Source organism: Mus caroli, chromosome 19, assembly GCF_900094665.2.
Source record: "Mus caroli chromosome 19, CAROLI_EIJ_v1.1, whole genome shotgun sequence".
NCBI lineage: Eukaryota > Metazoa > Chordata > Mammalia > Rodentia > Muridae > Mus > Mus caroli.
This window is the reverse complement of record NC_034588.1, coordinates 18500539-18522285: the sequence shown is the minus strand read 5'-3', so window position 1 is coordinate 18522285 and position 21747 is coordinate 18500539.

Sequence of the window (21747 nt, the reverse complement as noted above, 5' to 3'; positions counted from 1 at the left end):
TACTTTTAGTCTGGACCTTTAAGATAGGAAGACATACTTTTGATCCAAATCTTAAGGCAGGAAGACAAACGCCTTTGATCTAAATCTTAGGACTAGAAGTTATAGGCCTTTAATTTCGATCTTGAAGCAGGAAGATATACATTGAATATGGGCCATGTCTCCTGCTAGAAATCTACATAAGGACGTAGAATAAAGAGGTTTTTGCTTTCTGCCTATTTGCCTTCACCTTGCTAGCACATCCATTCCTTCACTGGCACTGGAAACCACTTCTTCAGGATTCTGGCACAATATTGAAGACATCCAGTCTTGTGGTACTGAGCAACTACTAGATTCTTGGACTTTCAACTCGCAGCAAGCCATTGTTGAATTTTCTGGACTGCAGCCTATAAGTCATCCTAATATATATATTAGAATTATATATTATAGCATATACACACAGATTGAACAGGTTAATAAAGATTTTTATTAGAGATGAGGCAGTGCAAAACCACATAGCAGCACATGGAGAGAAATATCCTCTACAGAGTAGAAGGGAGATTTGGGGGGCAAAAAAATCCAGTATTTTTTTTTGTTTTCATTGAAAATAGGTTTTTTTCCCATACAATATATTCTGATTACAGTTTGCCTTCTCCCAGCTCCTCCCAGGGTCTCCCCTTCTTCCCACTCACCAAAAGCCACACCTTCCCTTCCTCTCTCATTAGAAAACAAACAAGCATCTAAAGTAATGATGGCAAAATAATATTAGATAAAATAAAAACAAGGAAACCATAATAGGACAAAATAAATGTGGGAAAAAAGGACGAGAAAGTAGCACAAGAAATAAATAGAGACACAGAAACGTGCACATGTGCACACACAGAAAGCTCATAAGAACACAAAACTGGAAACCATACTATATAAGCAAAAGGCTAAAAACAACAAGAAAGAAAGAGAGAGAGAGAGAGAGAGAGAGAGAGAGAGAGAGAGAGAGAGCCTTAAAAATACCATTAAATTTAATTTTAGTCGGCCACCTGTTGCTGAGCATGAGTGGGGACTGCCCATAAGTGTGGTTTGCAGTCCCAGTGAGACTCTATTGGAGAAAACTATTTTTTTCTTTTACAAGTGGTTATCAATTGGAAATTGTTCATATGTTAGGGACGATGGTATGTGTCCAGTTTTCCTTTTGGCTTTAGGACCCCATCTGATACATGCCCATGCAGTCTCTGTGCATGTTCCTATGGTTTCTGTGAGTTCGTATGTTCTTCATTCCTGATGTGTCTAAAAGGCCTTGTTCCCTTGATGTCTTCCATCCTCATTACCTCTTACAGTCTTTCTGCCTTTTTTTTTTTTTTTTTTTTTTTTACAGAAAGATAAAGTTCCCTGAGCCAAGAGGGGAGGGTTTTGGTGGAGACATCTCAGAAGGAAAACACTAAACAGCTCTGTTATTTTAAAACTAGCCAGATCACACAATTGCTGGGCTCTTATTAGCTAACCTATTTCAGCCATCCACTGGGGTCAGAGGCCACTTTTTCCAGCCACCTAAGATCTTACATGGTTGTAGTATGTCTCCCATTCCAAAACCTGGCTGAAAAGCCCCCCTCTCTTCTTCTGTCCCTTATCTTCTCCTGGGAACCAAAAATCCCACTTTTCCGGAACCCTTTACCCAGCAATTGTCTCTCAACTTCTTTATTGACCAAATCAAGAACCAATTAGGAAACCAGATTTTAGTATCAGCTCCTTCCCCTACATTGGTCTCTGTATTTGCTTACATCTACTGCAGGATGCAGCTTCTCTGATAATGACTGAGCAAGACACTGATCTATGAGTATAGTAAAATGTCATTAAGGGTTATATTGCTATGCGACTTTGACAGAACAATTGTGTTTAGTTTTCCCCTACACTCATGGTCTATCAAGTCTCAGGTTCTTCCTACCTGAGCAGTGTTGTACATGGATCCCATCTCATGGAGTGGCCCTTAAATCCAATCAGGTAGTTATTGATTACTTCCACGATGTTTGTGCCACTATTGCACCAGTGCCCACTGCAGGCAGCTCACCATTGTAGACTGAAGGGTTTGTAGCTGGGTTGATATGTTTCTTTCTAGGCTGGTAACATACAGAGTCCCTTACAGTACCAGGAACACTAGTCAGTAGGGGTGAGGGCTCTACATTGGCGCCAGCTCAACTTCTCCTTGGTCAATAAGTTATGTAGGTGTTGTCTTCAACAATAGAGCATTGCCATTGGTTTGTGGAGAACAACCTGTAGCTTCCATGGTAGCCTGGGTTGTTTGGGAATTTCTATGGGCCTCTTTGGCCAACTTGATTAAATATAACCCATTCTTAGCACTAGAGATTTCATTAGGTAGTGAGAGATGACAAGTTGAGCCTTCGTCTCCCCATTATTTGATGATTTCATTTAGGTTTTTATATATACACACACACACCCGTGTGTGTGTGTGTGTGTGTGTGTACATATGTTAAGAATCTTCTATTATATTTGATTTCCATACCACCCTTTAAATGGCTCTTAGTTTTAACTGTCCTTTTCTTCATTCCCTTCCTCCCTGTTTATCCCTCCCTTGTTTCCCATTTGATATCCCCATTCTGTTTCCCCATCCATTCATAATTATCTACTCTATTTTCTCTTCCTAAGGAGATCGCTCATCCCTAGAGTATAACTAACCTCTATGGTTATATGGATTATATCCTGTTTGTTGAAGACTTAACAGCTAACATTCACACTTAAATAAATACATACCAAATTTGTCTTTTGGGGTCTTTGTTAGCTCACTCAAGATGATTTTTTCTAGCTGTATATATTTACCTGTGGATTTCATAATTTCTTGTTTTTAACAGCTGACCAATATTCCATTGTGTAAATATATCACATTTTCTTTATCCATTCATGTGTTGGCATCTATTTTCAATTTCTGGCTATCATGAGTAGAGCAGGAAATATCATAGATAAACAAGTGTCTATGTAATAGGATGTAGCGTTCTTTGGGTATATGTCCTGGAAAGGTGTAACTGGTTTTGAAGTAGATCAATTTCTATCTTCCTGAGGAACTGCTGTACCAGTTTCCACAGTGGTTGCACAAGTTTGCACTCCCACCAGCAATAAATGAGTGTTCCCCTTGCTCCACATCCTCCCCAGCATGAATTATCATTTGTATTATTGATCTAGTTATTCTGACTGGTATAAGAGTAAATATAAAAGCAGTTTTGATTTGCATTTCCTAGATAACTAAGTATGCTGAATATGTCTTTGTTTCATCTCTTGAGAACTGTCTGTTTAGATTTCTCCCCTATTTTTAATTTTCTTGTTTTCTTGGTATTTAGGGTTATTTTTTTAGTTACTTATGTATATTTGGATATGAACTCTCTATTAGATGTGTAGTTAGTAAAAATTATTTTCCTATTTTGTGGGCTGTCACTTGTATGAATAGTGGTATCCTTTATCTTGCAGACACTATTCAGTTTCATGATGTTCTGCTTATTAATTGTTGATCTTAGTGTCTGTGCTATTGGGGTTCTGTTCAGAAAGTCTTTCTCTAGGCCGATGAGTTCGAGACTATTCTTTACTTTCTCCTCTATGAGGTTCAGTGTAGAGGACCTGATGTTGAGGCTCTTGACTTACTTGGAGTTGAGTACTGTGTAAAGTAGAAGTGTGGATCTATTTGAAGGATCTCCCATCCCTGATTTAGAGTTGGTGGCTGATTGTCCTTCAGGTCCTCCAGGCAGTCCATGAGCATGGGCCTCCTTCTGGTAGAAGAAAATAAAAGTGTTCCAGTTTTTTGTTTTGCTGCCAGGATTTTGTCACAGCTCAAGGGCATGAGGAAGAAGCCAGGCATCTTGGAAGTTCACCATCTTTATTACCTTGCTATGATGCCTTTCCTTATTTGCCTCTCAGGGAATCTAATCTTTAATGACACCTGTGGAAGTCAGAAGCAGGCTCAAGATTCTTTGGAACCAGAGTTATAGATGGTTGTGAGCTTCCATGTGGGTGCTAGGAACCTAATCCAGGTTCTCTGCAAGAGGAGCTCCTAGCCCCCATCTTTCCAGACCCTTAACTCCAATTCCTTATAAAGGCATTATTCTTGCTCCTCAGTGTCTCCATATCAGACTGTCAGTATAGGAAATGATCATGTTCTAGCAAAAGCTTACCTCTGGTCACAAATTTGATGTAATCCAGGTTTCCTAATATGACTGGATATATCGTTTATCACCACTATTATGCAAAGTTACAGAAAAGAGAAGGAAGTAAGAACACGGCATTCAGAACCACGTGAAGGCCAATTTTCTTTATAATTGTTAGCAGAGGCATCAAGTCAGGTGTTCTCTTCCTTCAACAGCCCTTTCCCTCAGAACTGACATCTTGCCTTCTCTCACACTTGGAACCATTCAATTATTCTCTTTTACTCCTCATATAGGTATAGGTATAGGTATAGGTATAGGTATAGGTATAGGTATAGGTATAGGTATAGGCATAGGCATAGGCATAGGCATAGGCATAGGCATAGGCATAGGCATAGGCATAGGCATAGGTATAGGTATAGATATAGGTACAGTACAGGTATAGATATAGATCTTTTTCTCTCTCTGTTGCTCACAGTTCAGTGTATACTTAAAGAGGCATTATAGTCTAAGCTGTCTTAAATCTTGATTCTCTTGCCTCAGCCTCCTGATTTCTGGAATTACAGGCATGTGCCACCTTACCAGTCTTATCATTAGTTATATTATTAGTAACCATTCTGAATTGAGCTCATTGATAATTTGTCTTATAGCCTGTCATTTATTGATTAGAGCTGGAATTTCTTTGTTTTCATCAATGTGATTTCTTTATCACAGTCCCTAGTATAAGAATCTCCCACTCATTAAATCATCCTCCACTTTGGCTGAACTTGTTAGAAGAATAAAATGCATGCTTCATCTCCACATAAACCTGTGATTTCTTAGCCAACATAAGATTTAAAAGGCATTTTAAGTCACATTTATAGTCTCCATTTATCAACCTCAAAAAAGATTAAACTCAGCATTGTATTTCATTTAGTCATCTGCCTTCTTTAAAAATAGCAATGGATGGCACTAGAAGACAGCATTTCATGGGTTTGTTTATTGGATTATCTTTAATAGCCTCATTTTCTTATTTATTGCTGGGTCTCAAACACAGTGCAATCATCATTAATTAACATGCACAGACACTGATGGTTTCACAAATAAATCTGACTGCAGAGGAGAGATTTGTCATAGTGTCTTGCAAGGTAGGTTCACCTAAAAGGAAAGGCATGCAAGCCCTCTAGCTTGAAGAACTGAGAAGAACCTCCCCCCGCCCCTTCCCATCTGGTTACAAACATGCCTTATTCAGCCACTGATTTTCCAAGTGGAAAGTCTTTTCCAGGCCCCTCAGAGGGTTAACTTTATGACAAAATGAAAGATTATCCTCCACCATCTGTCACTGAAACTCAGTCTTCATCCTATATTATCCAAGGCTTTGAGCAAATCGAAAGCAACAGAATGGGTAGACTTAAATGGGCTGGGAGAGCTGTTTCGTGAACAAAAGTGTTTCTTATCTGTCTTCAAGGAATTTCAAGATTGGCTGGTTAACAGGCCTCTCACTGACAGCTGAAGGGAAGAATGAGTGATCGCAGGCTTAGGAAAGGAACACACTGTATTGTGGGGCTTGTCCTGGGGCTTGACAGGAAGAGAGCAAAGGAGTACCAGGTCCTGAAATGGAAGCTGATTAATCTGAAAGCCCCAAAAGACCCTGCTGGGGAGGGAGAAAGATGGAATCAGGATCTTGTAGGAAAAGCATTTAGCATCTACCCAGGGAAGGCAAGCTGCCCCTTTTAGACAAAGGGAAAGTAGATATGTCAGCTTCCTGTTATTACACCAAGTACCTGAGGTAATCAACTTAAAGGGGGAAAAGTTGATTTTAGTTTCTTTTCTTTCAGGCATAACATGCTTACCCCATTGCCATCTTACAGTTGAGTTACCATGGCTTGGTAGCTCTGGAAAGTAATTGATTGGACCAGTCTAGAGGTAGCTATGTCTATGGTGATGACAATGGAACAGTGGACATATCCTTATAGAATGGCAAACAGGAAGTCAAAGGATCCTCATCCGGAAACCCAACCATCATTCCTTTCTGCACTTCCCCTTCTGCAAATGAGATTGGGAGATGCTAGAATCTATGGAGAGTGGAAGGTTAATTGAGAGGGGACTCCATGACACAGCCATGAGGCTGTATGTATTTTGGAGAAACCTGTACTCCTATAAGTAACTTGCCCACACTCTATAGGTAAGCACAAATCAATTCCTAGGTTTTCAAAGTTGGGCCTCGGTGAAACTGTCATTGGGGCAGTATCTGGGGTGAATAGATGTTTGTTTCAATTTCCAGGTGGAAAGATAACGCAATCAGAGGTGTCAGTCCATTGTTAATTAGCCCATGGTTGTGGGGCCAACGGTGAGGTAGCACATCCTGGTTGGTGCACCCTTCATAGTGGTCAAGACATTGAAAAGAAGAGAACTTCAGGACCACCATATCCCAACATAAGCCAATTTTGTCCTGCTTACCCAAAGGTCACCTAATGGCTTTACATGGCCAGGATCAAGTCCTAAGCACATGGGCCTTTTGAAGAATTTAAGACTTGAAGCGCCGCAGTAGACAAGGTGGTATTATTGGGAGTGGCAGTTGTGAAAGGCTTCTCACATCTGGGGGGCTCAGCTGTAAGGAGAAAGACGGTCTGTGTGATGATGCTGTGGCCTTTATGGCTGAACAGACTCAAAGCCTAACATAAAATATGATTGCTCTAACTCCAGTATCATCACTTAGCAGACGTTCACTTGAGGAGTGTGTTTTTAGCCTCAACAGGTCACAGGATTTCAGCTTTGAGGGGGAGCTGAGCAGATTTCTATTTTTAAAATCCTAGACAACTTGAGGAGAGTGATGAGCTATTGGCTTCCCTGTAGCCTGAGGAGCTATTGACTTTCTCTTCCTCCCCATCTGCCTCAGAGTTGGTGTGTTCTATCTGGAAGCAAGGGTGCAGACATGCTCAGAACAGACCCTTGAATTTTCAAACCAGAACTGAGCCATGGTGAAATTCGAAGTAGATAAAACAAGGTGTTAGTGGACAATACAGGGAAATCTAAACAAAGTCACCTCCTGGCAGGAAGACAGTCCATGGTGACATCGCAGAGGACAGTAAGTGCCCCTGTGTCATAAGAGGAATTCCCCACTAGACAGCTCAGTGAGCATAGCCCCTGAGTTGAATTCTGTCAAAGTGAAGAGAGTTCTGGAACCACAGGGCCACAGAACCACAGGACCACAGAACCACCACATGTCTAAAGCATGGCCATCACTTCCTGTGTGAGGCATATCCAGATTCAAGAAGCTGAAAACCCAGTTCTGAGTCACAGAACTGCTTCAGGCAAACCCCAGAGCAGCCTACAGTTTCCTCCAGGGAACTACTTAAAAATCCATTTTGAAAATGTTACTTTTATTAGCAATAAACAATACATGTTAATGAGATACAATGCAATATCTTGATATATGTTTATTATAGAATGAATTAATCAAACTTTCACAGAAGTATTTATTTTGTAGTCATCACAAAAAAGAAAAATAAGGATTCTCCCCTTTCAAATAAGCATACTAAATAATTTATAAGAAAGAAAGCTAAAATGTTTAAAGATCAGATAAAAATTTTAGATTTCTAGCCGAAGTGTATCCTGGTTACCAACTGAAATGTTTCTTTCTAATCAAATCTTCCAAAGGTTCTAGATGATTCCAGACATGGTGCATACGCCTTCCAAAGGATCATAGCTCTCTCCCTCAAAACTGGCCAAAAGAATTACTCATTTAACTCTCTACTTCCAGTTAATCCCCAACATTCCCTGATTCCTGCACACTTTTAACAAAATATTACTAAAAGTAAAATGTACCTCATCAATCCATAGAAAAAAAGGAAATCTGAATTATAGACTGTTTTAAAAGAAATTAACTTGACTTCATAGCAAAAAAAAAATGAATTTTACTATATTAAAAATAAAGGTTCTGAGAGAGTAGGGTCCTAGATAAGAATGAGCTGTAATCAGCACCTGGTTGTTTACATGCTTTCCTATTGTTTATTTTGCTTTATATTTTTGCTAAGAAGTTTGGTAAGTGTTGGCCCAGACCTTTAAGCATGACCTTTAACCCCTGGCATCCGTTACCACGCTCAGCAAAGACAACGTTTCTCACCTTAGGGTTTGGAAAGCACACAGCGCTTTGCTGCAGGTCTCCAGCCTGGAACGGGATGGCAAGGGGATAGATAGTCAGTGGACATGGGGCGCAGTTCCAGAGGAAGAAAACCATGCTTGATAACCATTAAGTGCATATTTCAACGTTGTTGAGAACGAAGATTTTTTTAATGTCCCGAACATAAAGAAATACATCAGAGGTGAGAGCTGGGCCAATTACCCTGATCTGTTAACTAAATTCACATAGGTTCTATAAATAAATATAAATAATTACTTTATGTCAGCTAAAAAGTATATTATGCCCAGTATGTGTAAGGCGGCTACAAATTTGACTCATACCATGCATGCATACATACATACTTACATACATTTTATATGTATTTATTTTTTTAAAGATTTATTTATTTATATGTAAGTACACTGTAGCTGTCTTCAGACACTTTTTCTTCTCTCTGGTCCCACTCGCTCTGGCCCAAATATTTATTTATTATATGTAAATACACTGTAGATGTCTTCAGACACCCCAGAAGAGGGCATCAGATCTCATTACAGATAGCTGTGAGCCACTGTGTGGTTACTGAGATTCGAACTCAGGACCTTCAGAAGAGCAGTCAGTGCTCTTAACCGCTGAGCCATCTCTCCAGCCCCATACATATATTTTTAAAACATGGAACATTTTTCTTTTCAGAAATTCATTGAGGCATTTTTCAGAGGTGAAAGGTATATAAAACAAGCTTTATTTATTTATTTATTTATTTATTTATTTATTTATTTATGTTTTCTGAGACAGGGTTTCTCTGTGTATCCCTGGCTGTCCTGGAACTCACTTTGTAGACCAGGCTGGCCTCAAACTCAGAAATCTGCCTGCCTCTGCCTCCCGAGTGGGATTAAAGGAGTGCGCCACCACGCCCTGCTCAGAGTCTATTGCTCTTGAAGCCAAACCTTTCCTTCTGGGAAAAAAACTATTGCATGAAGTGATGAAGTCCCTCTAGGTTTATTTTTCCTATGTATTGATAACCTTTTATGATTACAAATCAGCCAAAAGCTCACTAGTACCAGATATTATATTAACTTTATTGGAGCATATAGTTACTTTCCTCCTCTAAATTATAATAGTTCTATTGATTTAAAGTAGCGCTTTTAGCAGGAGTGACTTTTGCTCTTGCAAAAGACTGGAGTTCTGTTACCATGATCCACCCAGCAGGTCACAACTGCCTCTAACAACTCCAGTTCCAGGGGCTCTAGCACTTTCTTCTGGCCTCCAAGGTTCCTGCATACATTTAGAGCACATAAACTCATGAGGCACACACACATCCACATAACTGAAATAAATTACTCTTTAAAAAAACCACAAAAAAAACCACAAAAAACAAACAAACAAACAAACAAAAAACCCAGAGTACAACATGGAAGGTGTTTCCTGGTTTCTTGAGTCCTTAGCATATTTCTGCAAAAAACCTCAGACCACTTTTTTTTTCTCCAAATCATCCCAAGTATGTAATAACATTGAAAATGAACAGCAGTATTTCTTCTTACCATAGGAAATATTTTCATAGTCACCATGGTACTTCTGAAAGGAAGCTTGGTTTTTCTTCATTGAGTCAGTCATGTCAAGGGAATGGGACATGGTAGCATGGTTTCTGCCTGTAGCCACTGTTGATGTGTCAGTGCTTAACTACAGTTTACCTGAACCATTTAGATTGTATTCTGCTGCTATAGTTAAAGCAAGATTCCCTGATCATATGTTTTAGTCCTTGGCTAGGCAATGAGTTGGATTGGCTTCCAAGAAGAGACACTTAAGTTCAAATCCCCAGTCCCTGTTAGTGTTATCTTATTTGGAAACAGAGACTCTGAAGGTTATATTAAAGTATGGTGGACTCTGAAACTATTGACTGTTGTCTTAACCAGAAAAAGAAGAGATCTGAATACACACTGAGACATATAACTGCACCCCACAAACACATACTATACTACCAACACAGCCATGCAGACAGTGGGAGAGACTGAAGTGATGCAGCTACAAGTCTCAAAGCTTTGATAATTGCTTCACGGCTGAGGCTCTAGTTCAGCTATCCATTCTCCTGCTGTGCATGAAGTCCTAGTTTTAGTTTCCATTTTTATCATAAGTAAGGAAGGGAGGGAGAGAGTGAGGGAGCAAGGGAGGGAAGGAAAGGAAGGAAGGAGAGGAAAGAGGAAGAAGAGGAAACAAGGGAGCAGAGATGGAGAGAGAGAGGGAAGGAAGAATTATTTACAACTGCCAGAAATTGGAATACAGGTATGGAATTGGTTGTCTCCCTGGCCTGCAGAAGGAATAAACCCTACTGACATCTTGAGTCCAGACTTCTAGACCCCAGTACATGGAGGAAATAAATTTCAGCTGTCTTAAGGTCATCTGTAGCTATATGAATTGTGCATATTTCATCTAAGAGAAGTCAGGTTTAGGGCTTCGGGATAGACGGCTCAATAGGAAAAATGTTGCTGCAGAAGTATGAGGAGCTGAGTTTAGCTTTCTTAAAAGCCACATAAAAAGCTGTGTAAGCATGTGTCTACAACACTAGCAATGGGAAACAGACATGGGAAAGACCCTGACTCAAAAACCAAGAAGAGCAATTGAGGATAACATCCTAACTCCAACCTCTGCCTTCCTCTGGAGCCTGCATGGGTACATGCTTGCACACACGTGCATACATGCATGCACCACACAGGACAACACAACCACACAGACACACACACATACAGACACACACACACACACGACCAATTGGCAAAATGAGACAGAAAAACGGAGAAAAACACATACAGAGGGGATTTTTAGGATTTTTTTTTTGTGCAAAGTACTGTTAGGTACTGATGATTCCAAGAGGTTTGTAAGGAGAATAGCAATTAGTTGAGGTGAAAGACATGTAAATAAATGTTTTCTTTTTCTATAGTGGAAAATTCTTGCCCTTTAGAATATCCAACTCCAAAGAGAAAAATGCGTCCAATGCCAAAGATTCTGTTTGCATTCTTTTCTTAATCTTCCCCTAATTATCAAAATGTTCATTTCAGTTCAAGAGATACCTATTGCTTAGCTGCAAACTTTGGAGACAGTAAGTGTACTACTGACTTCATATAAATGATGATGGTACAGGGCACATCCATTCATTCATCTTACAATTCTAAGGGAAATATCACTGACATTGTAATGTTTGTTAAGCCCTTCTGCTTTAGAATATTGCTACAAGCTAAAAGGTACAGAACAGTCACCAGAAATCATTTATGATGAAGAAAAATGGGAAAATGAAGCTATGGTCTTTGAGATGCAGTGGTTTCTTTTTTCTTTTTTTAATTGCCAAATAGTTGTATTGCAATTGAGTTGGTGTTTCTGACTTGGATCAACACTGTCTTAGCTGGGTTAGCCTTTTAGAACAAAATACTGTAAAGTGGAACTGTCTTTCTAACATCAGAAGCTGATTCTCCACCCTTTTGGTTGCTAGGAAGCCTGCAACCAAGATCCAGTGTCTTCCTGTATTTCTAGCCATAGTATTTTTTTTTCTTGAGACAGGGTCTCTTACGGAAGCTTGATTCAGCTAAGAGCATGCCCCAGTGATCCTCCTGTCTATAAACATACTGACCAAGCCAACTCCCTAGACCCTCTGGAATGTCCATTATAAGAGGAATTGTGTCTTTCATGAGGACTCTACCTTGGACTCTAATCACTCTCTAAGAGCAACTAATTGTCAGGTTGCTTTGGGGTTTATTTCATTTTGATCCATCTGCTCAGTGTGAGAGGCCAGATCACTGTCAACTCACTGTACAGTAAACTGATATTATAATGGGGTTCTGACTACTTGAATATGTAACTAATTGCTTTTAAAAGCATTCTATTGTTGTCCTAACACTGCTAAGGAGATGAATAAATGTTGGTTTCTGTTGCAGGATATATGTTCACTCTGTAAATGCTGAGATTTCGTTGTTTACTGGAAAAACCCTTTTCTAGTTGTAGTGTGGCTCAGCCTTAGCACACAGCTTTAATCTCTCTGGCTAGAATGCAGACACTCTTAGTACATACTTTTAATCCCAAATAATGAGGGTAAAGTTAATTTGTAGAAAGAGGCATCGGTTTCCTTCTATATGTTTGAAAGTGATGTCTTATTGAGTGGCAGACAAAGTGACAAATTAGAGAAAGATTTGAAAGAAAAGGCTATGTCCAACTCTCACGAAAAGAGAGAGGAAAGGAAGCTACTTAAGAGAGCAGAGTAGCAGAGAGACAAAGGAGAGAGGAAGCCGTTTTACCAGAAGAGTTTTGCCCAAGTTAGTATGAGGCCAAGCAGAACTAGTCAGGAGAAGCTGAGAGAAGCCAGAGTGAATCAGTCAGCTTAGAGAGGAGTTTGACCCAGAACAGCTGAGTTGACCAGGCAGCCAGAGCTCAGAAAGAGCGAGAAAGGGTGAGCTTGTTCAGCAGCAAGTCTCAGAGGCTGGAAACATTCTAGGCCTTGATTAGATTTTACGGAGGTTAGATGCTTCCAGGACTAGGCCTAGGTTATCAGAAGCAGGCAGTAAGCCTCAGAGATGTTAATTACATCAGGAAAATATAAGTTAGTTTTACAGGTCTCAATTTCTAGGCTTCTCCTAATGGACTAGATAAAATAATTTCTAAGAATGTCAGTGACCAGTTTTGTTAGTCTAGGTAGAAAATGTCATACTAAGTCTGTCATGTTAAAACAACTTTTCTAAGAAGAGGTGTGGGAAGATGGCTGAGTTAGTAAAGTGTTCATTATCATGCATGCATGATGCTCAAATTCCCCAACAAATACGTATCTATAACTCTAAAATGGGAGAGTGAAGCCAGGCGAGTGTCTGAGGCAAGTGTCTGGAGCTTTTTAGTCAGTTGATGAAACCAAATTGTAAGCTTCCAAAAGACTGCCTCAATAGAAGAAAGTGGAAAGCAACGAAGGAAGACACTCAGTATCAACTTCTGGCTTCTTCAATGCATATTCACACATGTGACTTGCATGTACATGTACACACACACACACACACACACACACACACACACACACACTATGCCCCAATAAGAGAAAACTAGAATATTATTCAGACAGTCATGTCAACAGCCTAGTAGCTCAGTGCTGCGTTTCCTCTGTAAGTCCCCATTATTATATTTCTCTCTAAGAAGAGAACTCTGTTACTTGGAAAGTGGTCATTCAGACTATTTTGTCTATATTTGCCATTTTGTAAACTACTTTGTAACGTTTGCTGCTTTTTGAAGGAGATGTCTATGGACCCTTCCAAACAGCTTGCTGAGGTCTTCATTTTTTCTGACCTGGTAATTCTGCTGATCTTGAGCTATAGCTGACAGCCTATTTCGTCCATGCTGTTCATCTCATTTTAGGTAAGTTTGAGAGTTCTCATTTCTAAGGATGATGTCAACAGTTATGTCTTTCTCTTCCACAGAAAGGACGCTATTCTGTTCACTCAATTATCAGTGCAGTAGTTTGACTTTCATGTCTTTCATACTCTTTTCTACCTCAGGTACTTCTTTACTCGACTGAGGTAACTTTGGGTCAGAGAGTGAAACTTATGATAAAAAAAAAAATGTGAATTGGGTTGTGAGATTTAGTTCAGTGGTAGAGCATTAGCCTAGCCAGTGCTAGGTTCAGTACCAGGTAGTGGGATGTGTGTGAAACGTTTGAGTATCAGTGTCCATTCTGATACTGTGCTGAATTCTTTGAATATTGTTTCACTTGACTAGGTTTAGAACACTGGTTGTCTTGTTTAAGTACCCTTAGCATTAGGGAAACAAAAGTATTAAACTTTTCCCAACCTCCTTATATATTATATCTAAAGAGAAGGATTGAACTATTGAATTTCAAGGTCCTTGATTTATTTTCTACTACATTTCTCAATGAGACATGAAACATACTTTCCTACATGATTCTGTTATACCAGGTAGACTCCAGGGATTAAACTCAGATGGCCATTCATGGTGGCAGGTATCTTTACCAGATGTGCTTTCTTGTTAGTCCTGTATCTTTTGACCATGGATTTACAGTCAATTAAAAAGGTGTTTGCTGGCCTAAAGTTACTTTGAATGGGAATGTGCAGTTGTTCCAGGGAGATTCAGAAGTAGGATGCTGGGATTCTCTGACTTCCTTGCCCTAGATTCTCACTCAGATTTTAAAACAGTGAATCAGAAAAGGGAATCTCTATTCCCAACGTCTCTCCTTAACCCCTTTCCTGAAGGTGGGCATGTGTGGTGGGATTGCAGAAGTGCCTGAAAGTTTTATGTAACTTTCCTTTAAGGATGGTAAATAAGAGGGTACCAGTAAACAAGTGGGTGAAATGAGTGGTTACTCATTGGGGTATATTTTTCAATACGCACTTTAATAAGTGTACTTCAACGCTTTAACCTTCTTTCTAGCCCACCATCACCAGAGGGAGTGGAAAGGAAAGGTTAATATGGCAAAGAAGTATGTGGATCTATTTAGAAATAGTTCTTTGAGGTGAATCCAATCTGTGTTGTCAGGACATCGGCAGTTCAGTTCACATGAGTCAGCAAGTGGTAGCTTGATCCACTCACAAACGCCATTCACAAATCAGCAATGGCAGTTCTATCCAGAAGAAACCCCAAGGCTCTGCAAATTGGTCTGAGTCCACAAAAGTGGCAAGAAGTGGCCAGAACACCACCACAAGTTCTTTGGTGCATTTCCGTCTACTAAGCATGACAATGATGATCAGCAAAGAGTGACGAGGTGAACCCATACCATACAGCACTGTCAGCTGTCTGTTGGGTTCTATGCATACCCTTCCCAAACATGACGCGTTCTCTCAAGCATCAGCTCTAGCAAAACATCACAAGTCCTTTTTATAGGCAGCTTCTATTGTGGGTTTGGTTTAATGCTTGTATTATGTTATTTGGGTTCCCAAATTTGCACAAGAATCCTGCACGGAAGATGCTGAGGGTCTCTGCCCCCCAGCTGGTTCTGATTGGTGAATAAAGTTGCTGACAGCCAATAGCTGGGCAGGAAGACAGAGGCAGGACTTTCGGATTTGTGGGCAAGGGGACTGGAGAAGAAGAAAAATCGCCATGCTGGGAAGTCAGAAAGGTCAGGCCTGAGAAGTGCAGGCTAGAGAGAAAGCCAACATGTAAGAGTCAGGGATCGGGGCCCAGGAGGGCTGCAGGCCAGGGTGGAATATAGGTTTTAGTAAGTAATATAGAGGGAGAGTGTGCTAGCTGCATGGAGGTTTGAGAGTGGCCCCACCATTGAGGTGCTTAAGGCAAATTAACTATACGGCTCTGTGTGTCTGTGTGTGTGTGTGTGTGCGTGCGCCCGTGTGCATGTGTGTGTCTTTTATTCAAGAATCCATAGCATTGGGGTGGTACCAAGGAACTTGTGCTGCCACTGGAGAGAGAGTAGAACAGATTAATCTACTATAGCTATAGCTTCCAGAAAAACACCACATGTGTGTTCTCAGCAAAACTTCCTCTACATGTCTGCTTCAGCAAAAACATCCTCTCATAAGAAAGTTTACAGAAAAAATCACATGACACAACTGAGTCTCCAAAGAAACCAGAAATTTCCACTTCAACGGAGCTGGGGGTTTGTTGTCGGAGTTTACTGTACTCTGAGAAATGATGCTTCTAAGTCAGCAGTGCTCAACCTTCCTAATGCTGTGCCCCTGACAGTTCTTCCTGCTGTGGTGACCCCTAACCATAACATTATTTCATTGCTACTTCATAACTGTAACTTTGATACTGTTAGGAATCATAATGTAAATATCTGATCTGTAAGATATCTGATATGTGACCCTCTTGGGGTAGTGACCCACAGGTTGAGAATCACTGGTCTCAGTGATTGCTTTCCAGAGCCACCAGTTCAAAGGCTGAGTTATGTATTGAGAAAGTCTTAAGTTTGAGATCAAGAGGACTTTGGTCCTATGTCAACATTTAATGAAGTGCTTTAGTGTGTTTGTATGTACATACACATTGTACGTATACCCACTATCAACTTCTATCATAGTGACAAAATACCTCAAAAAAAAGTTTGAAGGAGGAAAGATTCATTTTGGCTGATAGTTTTAGTCTGTGGTCACTTGGCACTATTGTTCCTGGGCCTGTGGCAAGGCAGAACAGTGTGGTAGAGACAGCATGACAAAGCAAAGCTTCTGACTTCATGTGATAAAAAAGAGAGAAATCAAGAGACCAGAGGAAAGTTTTATACCCTTTGATAGTGCCCCAGACCTGCTTACTTTCAGCAGAGCCTACTTCCTGTAACTTCTACTGCCTTCTAATCCTTCCAGCATCAGTTTGTTAATTCTTGATGAGGTCAGACTCTTCATGATCCCAGCATCTCTTGTTGCCCCATTTCCTAACACTGCTGCCACTGGGGACCACATGTAAGGAATTGAGCCTCTCTGGACTGCCCAACTCCACCTCTCTTTTTATTGTCTAAGTCTCTTTTCTTGAAGAAAGCAAACATTTTTTTAACTGTATGTATATATGTGTATACTGTCACTATCTTCAGACACACCAGAAGAAGGCATTGGACCCCATTACGGATAGTTGTGAGCCAACATGTGGTTGCTGGGTATTGAACTCAGGACCTCTGGAAGAGCAGTCAGTGCTCTTAACCGCTGAGGGATCTCTCCAGCCCCGCAAACATATTTCAAAACAGTTGTTTCCTATGGCTGCTTGATAAAATCATAAAGGACAGTGAAAAAATTCAGATTATATATGTATATTTTGATACACTGAGAATAAACTAAGATCCAAAAGTACTCACACATGCACATGTGGTTATTTTTAACTCTCCAGTTGATTTCAGTGATCAGTGAAGTTTGGTTTGAGAATGAGTTCATTAAGATATCTAAGCTACCTTTCCATTCTTCAATATGACTTAAACAATCCTCATCAAGCTTGTGTTTGGATCAAAGGATTAGAAAGATTAGAAAAGTGTCAAAGATTGATTCTAAGATTTCTCTCTCTCCTGCAATAGTGGTTTGGGATGCAAGATCAACTAGAATTATCCATCAAGAGGGGTGATGATGATAACATACTTCTGTTCTAACTAGCCTAAGACTGAACCTCTCTACTATTTCAGCCATGGAAACAGCAGTATAGGGGGAATTTATTTTGTCCATCATACAATTTCAGCTAGGAAAATAGTAAAACATTTGGACTTTAAATGTTAAGACAAATGTGTAACTCACATTCTTGGCTTAGAAATACTTGCTAAGCAAAGTCAGACCACAGTCTGTGTTTGAGAGGAGTAATAGAAAAGGGACATCAGGAAAATGGCAAGGCAAAATGATCATGGGGCCCAAACATTCAAGCATGTGAGCCTACAGGGGCCATTCTCTGTCAAACTACCACAGGCACTATAAGTAGAGGCAAGTGTTGTTACCATTTCCTGGGGAGACATGAATGAAAGTCCAAACACCCTAATGGGTATCACCAGCACACTGAAACATAACTTCACCAAAGTTCAACTTGGTGGGAACAATGAGTTTCTTGTGCTTTCTTACAGAGTACAGGTGTGGGGTTACTTACAGGTGTGCGAGTAAATCCTGGCAACAGATGCATCACTGCAAAGTCGCACCTCAGCATGGATGCAAACTCACAGAGCCCTGTTGTATTTTACTTCTCTATGTAGTCTAACATCTCATTAGATCAGTTGTAAGACGGGGAGAAGTAATACCTTGACTCCAGGGCAGGGTCTTCTGACCCAATTTCAAAGATCTGGTTCCCACTGTATTAGTCTACTCTAGCTGCCATGGCTACAGGACATAGTTCAAGAATAACTTCTTGTTGTGGTCAGAGGAGACGTCTCCCAGTAACAGGAAGATGATGATGTTTTGTTGTTGTTTGTGAGACGGGGTATGATTTTATAGTCTTTCGCTAGACTGGAACTCACTGTGTACACCAGGCTGGCCTCAACCTCATAGTGACCCATTTTGTTCTAACTCCTGATTTAAGAGCGCCGGGATTAAAGATGTGTGCCACAAGGCCTGGTCAACTAGTTTGCTATTTTTGTGCCCTATCAATGAATGTTCTCCATCAACCTACACAGCCATTCTTGTTTCCTATAACACAAAGAGAAAAGGTACTACTAAGCTTCTAATGTCTCTGAAAAAATATATATGTGTGTGTGTGTGTGAATATAGAATGCAATTTCAGCAACAAGAAACACACCAAATAGTGAATGTAATTTCACTGACTTATAGACTCCAGCTTAAGAACAGCAAGCATAGCAGAAAGCCTAGTGGTGGGATTCCATTTTCATTTCACTACAATAATTTTAGCTCGGCGGCAAAGACTGACTATTACATCCCTGCTGCCATAATCAGGCAGCCCCCTAAACAACCCGTGAATGGGCCTTTTGCAGAGGTTCCTAGCTATGTTTAAAGTAATGTGAAAAGCCAGGTAAGGTGATGCATGTCTTAGTACCAGCACTGCCAAGGCTGAGGCTGGTGGCCAGTGAGTTTGAAGTCAGCCTCAGCTACACAGAAAGACCTTCTATTTCTTTTTTTTTTTTTGGGGGGGGGTGTATTTTGGGGCAAGGGGGTGGTGAAGAGATGGCTCAGTAGTTAAGAACACTTTCAGTTCCCCCAGAGGACCCACGTTTGGCTCCCAGCAGCCATATGAGATGACTCACAAGACCTGTGACTGTTTCATGGGATCCAACCTCGTCTTCTGGCCTCTGAGTACACTTGAACATAGTACCCACACAAACACAGACAAATATATGTATGTGTGTGTGTTTATGTGAATTTTAAAGAGAAATAGTAAATTCTTACTACATTTTAACTACATTTAATAGTGCGTTTGCTACTCAACCCATTACCCACACCACCATTTAATCTATACAGATGAAGGCACTAAGGTGCAAAGGAGGAAGTAACTTAAGCTAAGCAGTCACAGGCTTTATTTTTAGGTAAAATCTCACTGTGCAGCTCAGCCTGGCCTGGGACTCATAGAAACCAAGATGGCCTCAAACAGACAAGAGATCTGCCTACTGTCTCCCAAGTGCTGGGGTACTGATACTACTTTGTATATACTGGGCTAAGTAAAAATACACAAAAGCTAATTTCACCCTTTTTATTTTTTAGGATGTGGTTATCAAGAAATTTAAAGTTACATATATACTTACATTAAATTTCTATTTCAGCACCTGTATAAGGAATTTAAAACATTGTACAAACCTTCTCAGTTAACAGTATTTTGAGTAAGTAAATTTTAAAATGTTCTTTTTTGGTTATTAGCCCTATAATAACCATAAGTATATAATAAATATAAAGTATCCCTCCTGGTATACTTTAATAGAGATCTTTTTAAAAACACCCTCCCTACTCCAGAAGATGGTCAGAAAAACTCTAATTTGGCTAGAATATAATTTAGGCTACCTCAGCACTTACACACCACAGCATTTGTTTCCTGCTAGATAGTGGGAAGTCAGCCTAACCAACTTGCTCCTGATGTTTTCAGTAACTGTAGCTCATGGCATGGCTATGGTCATGCATTATCATCCCTTCCAAGAAGGTACGGCCTTTAAAAGCATCAAGTGAACTCATGCAGTGCTGGGTGCTCTAATCTGAACATGACCTGTTCCCTAGGGTAAGCAAATTCCCACCATTTCTGAGTTTTGCTTCAACACATTGCATTTTGCTAAGCCTAAACCAGACCTGGTAGAAGTTAAATAAAATTGAATAAATTGTGTTGGAAGAACCAAATTAAAAAACAACCATGGCTTTAACATGGAAAAAATTTAAATTACTAGTATTCTGATGAAAACCACAGAAAACCTTTTAAGAAAATTCTGAACAAAATTTGAGGGAAGATAGAGCCAGATGAGGGTTGATTAAATAAAGGCAACCTTACTTTGACCTCTCTATTTCATATCCTGGTTCTAGCACTCCAGGAATGTAATAGTATAACCCTCTTTTATAATTTTTCATCTAGTATTTACTTGTATAATCCTCTTAGTATTGAATTACATAGTCCTTATGTTTTACACAGCAGGAACACCAGTTATAATGCAGGCTGCCTGCTAATTACAGATCTCAATTTATTAAGTAACAATTGACAAGCTACTCTTTAATTCACCGCAAAGCCTTATTCTCTTGATCACCCCAATGCTTAAAAGCCATGCCAACAACACAATATGTAAATTGAACATGTTTCAAATAGGTACCACCTGACATTTTTTTCCTCTTATTTCTGATATATATCTAGGAGTGTTAAAACTGTTGTGACCCTAGATATTCAACACAACCTAATACTTATGTTAACTGAATAACTAAAGATGACACTCAAAGTATCTAGTTTACCTCTGTATAATGTGTAACACAAATAGCAGAGTAACCATTCTTCAATACGTTTCTACTGCAGAATGGCTTTACAGTAACAATAACCCCAAAGCTTAATGTTAGAAGCCATTTAGTACACTATGTAGTTTATATAGTTATATTAGATAACCGTCCTAAGTCCTAGGTGGGGCTTCCTCGAGAAATACCATTCTGGTGAAGGACTTTTCTCATTGGTGTGGACAAAGAATTAAAACCAAACCCAAAACCTAAGGCTTTCATAAAACTACAAAGATGTGACGCAACACAGAGCCTCAAGCACTGTCATCATCTGTATGTTTGAGTCCATCTTTAGTGATGGAGGAACAAGAAAACACAAGTGTGCAATAAAGGCCAGTGAACTTAAATTTGCCATGGGTTTTACACACAGGCTTCTTAAGAAATTCAGTGTTTGAGCCAGTGCTGACAGACACACACTCAGACTTTCATTAACAGTTCCTACCCTTGACTGAACTTTGAAATATACTAGAAAGGTTTCCTATGAATTCTGAGTAAACTAGCAAATTAACTATGGAACTGCTTTTGTATGTTTCGCCACCCCAGATACAAATCACCCCAAATCCTAAAGGCTCCATACAACAAGCCAGGCTGGCTTGAAACTTGCTGCCATCCTCATTCTGGAGTGCAGGAATTAGAAGCTCGAAGCCCTATATGCCTAGCTACAACCTAGAAATTCTTTTTGTAAACAAAATCTGGAGGAAATATTCAAGAGTATCAATTTTCTTAAAAGTAACATAGTTTTCTTCAGCTTGGTATTAATAAGTATCTCATGTGCCCACACCTTTAATCCCAGCACTCACAACTTTAATCTCAAAATTAATAGCCCGGCTTACATGGACAGTTCCAGGACAGCCATGGGTATATGTGGACCCTGCCTCAAACCTGACATGCGAAGAGTGCATCTCTCCTAAAAAGAAGCGCACTTAGCTGCCGTGATCAAGATGGATTTACATTTACTCTACAAAACTCATTTTTACTTGGACAGAAAGAAATGTAGTCTAAGGGAATATAAAAACAGGACTCGCGAGTTTTAGTTTTTATATTGTGTGTGAATGCTTGCATACAAGACAAAGGATCAGTAGTTCTCTGGGTCCTGGGGATCATATCCAGGTTAGGCTTGGTGGCAGCCATGTGTAGTGTGCCCTAAAGTGTTGGGAGTTCCTAAGGAAGTGCACCAAGCACACCC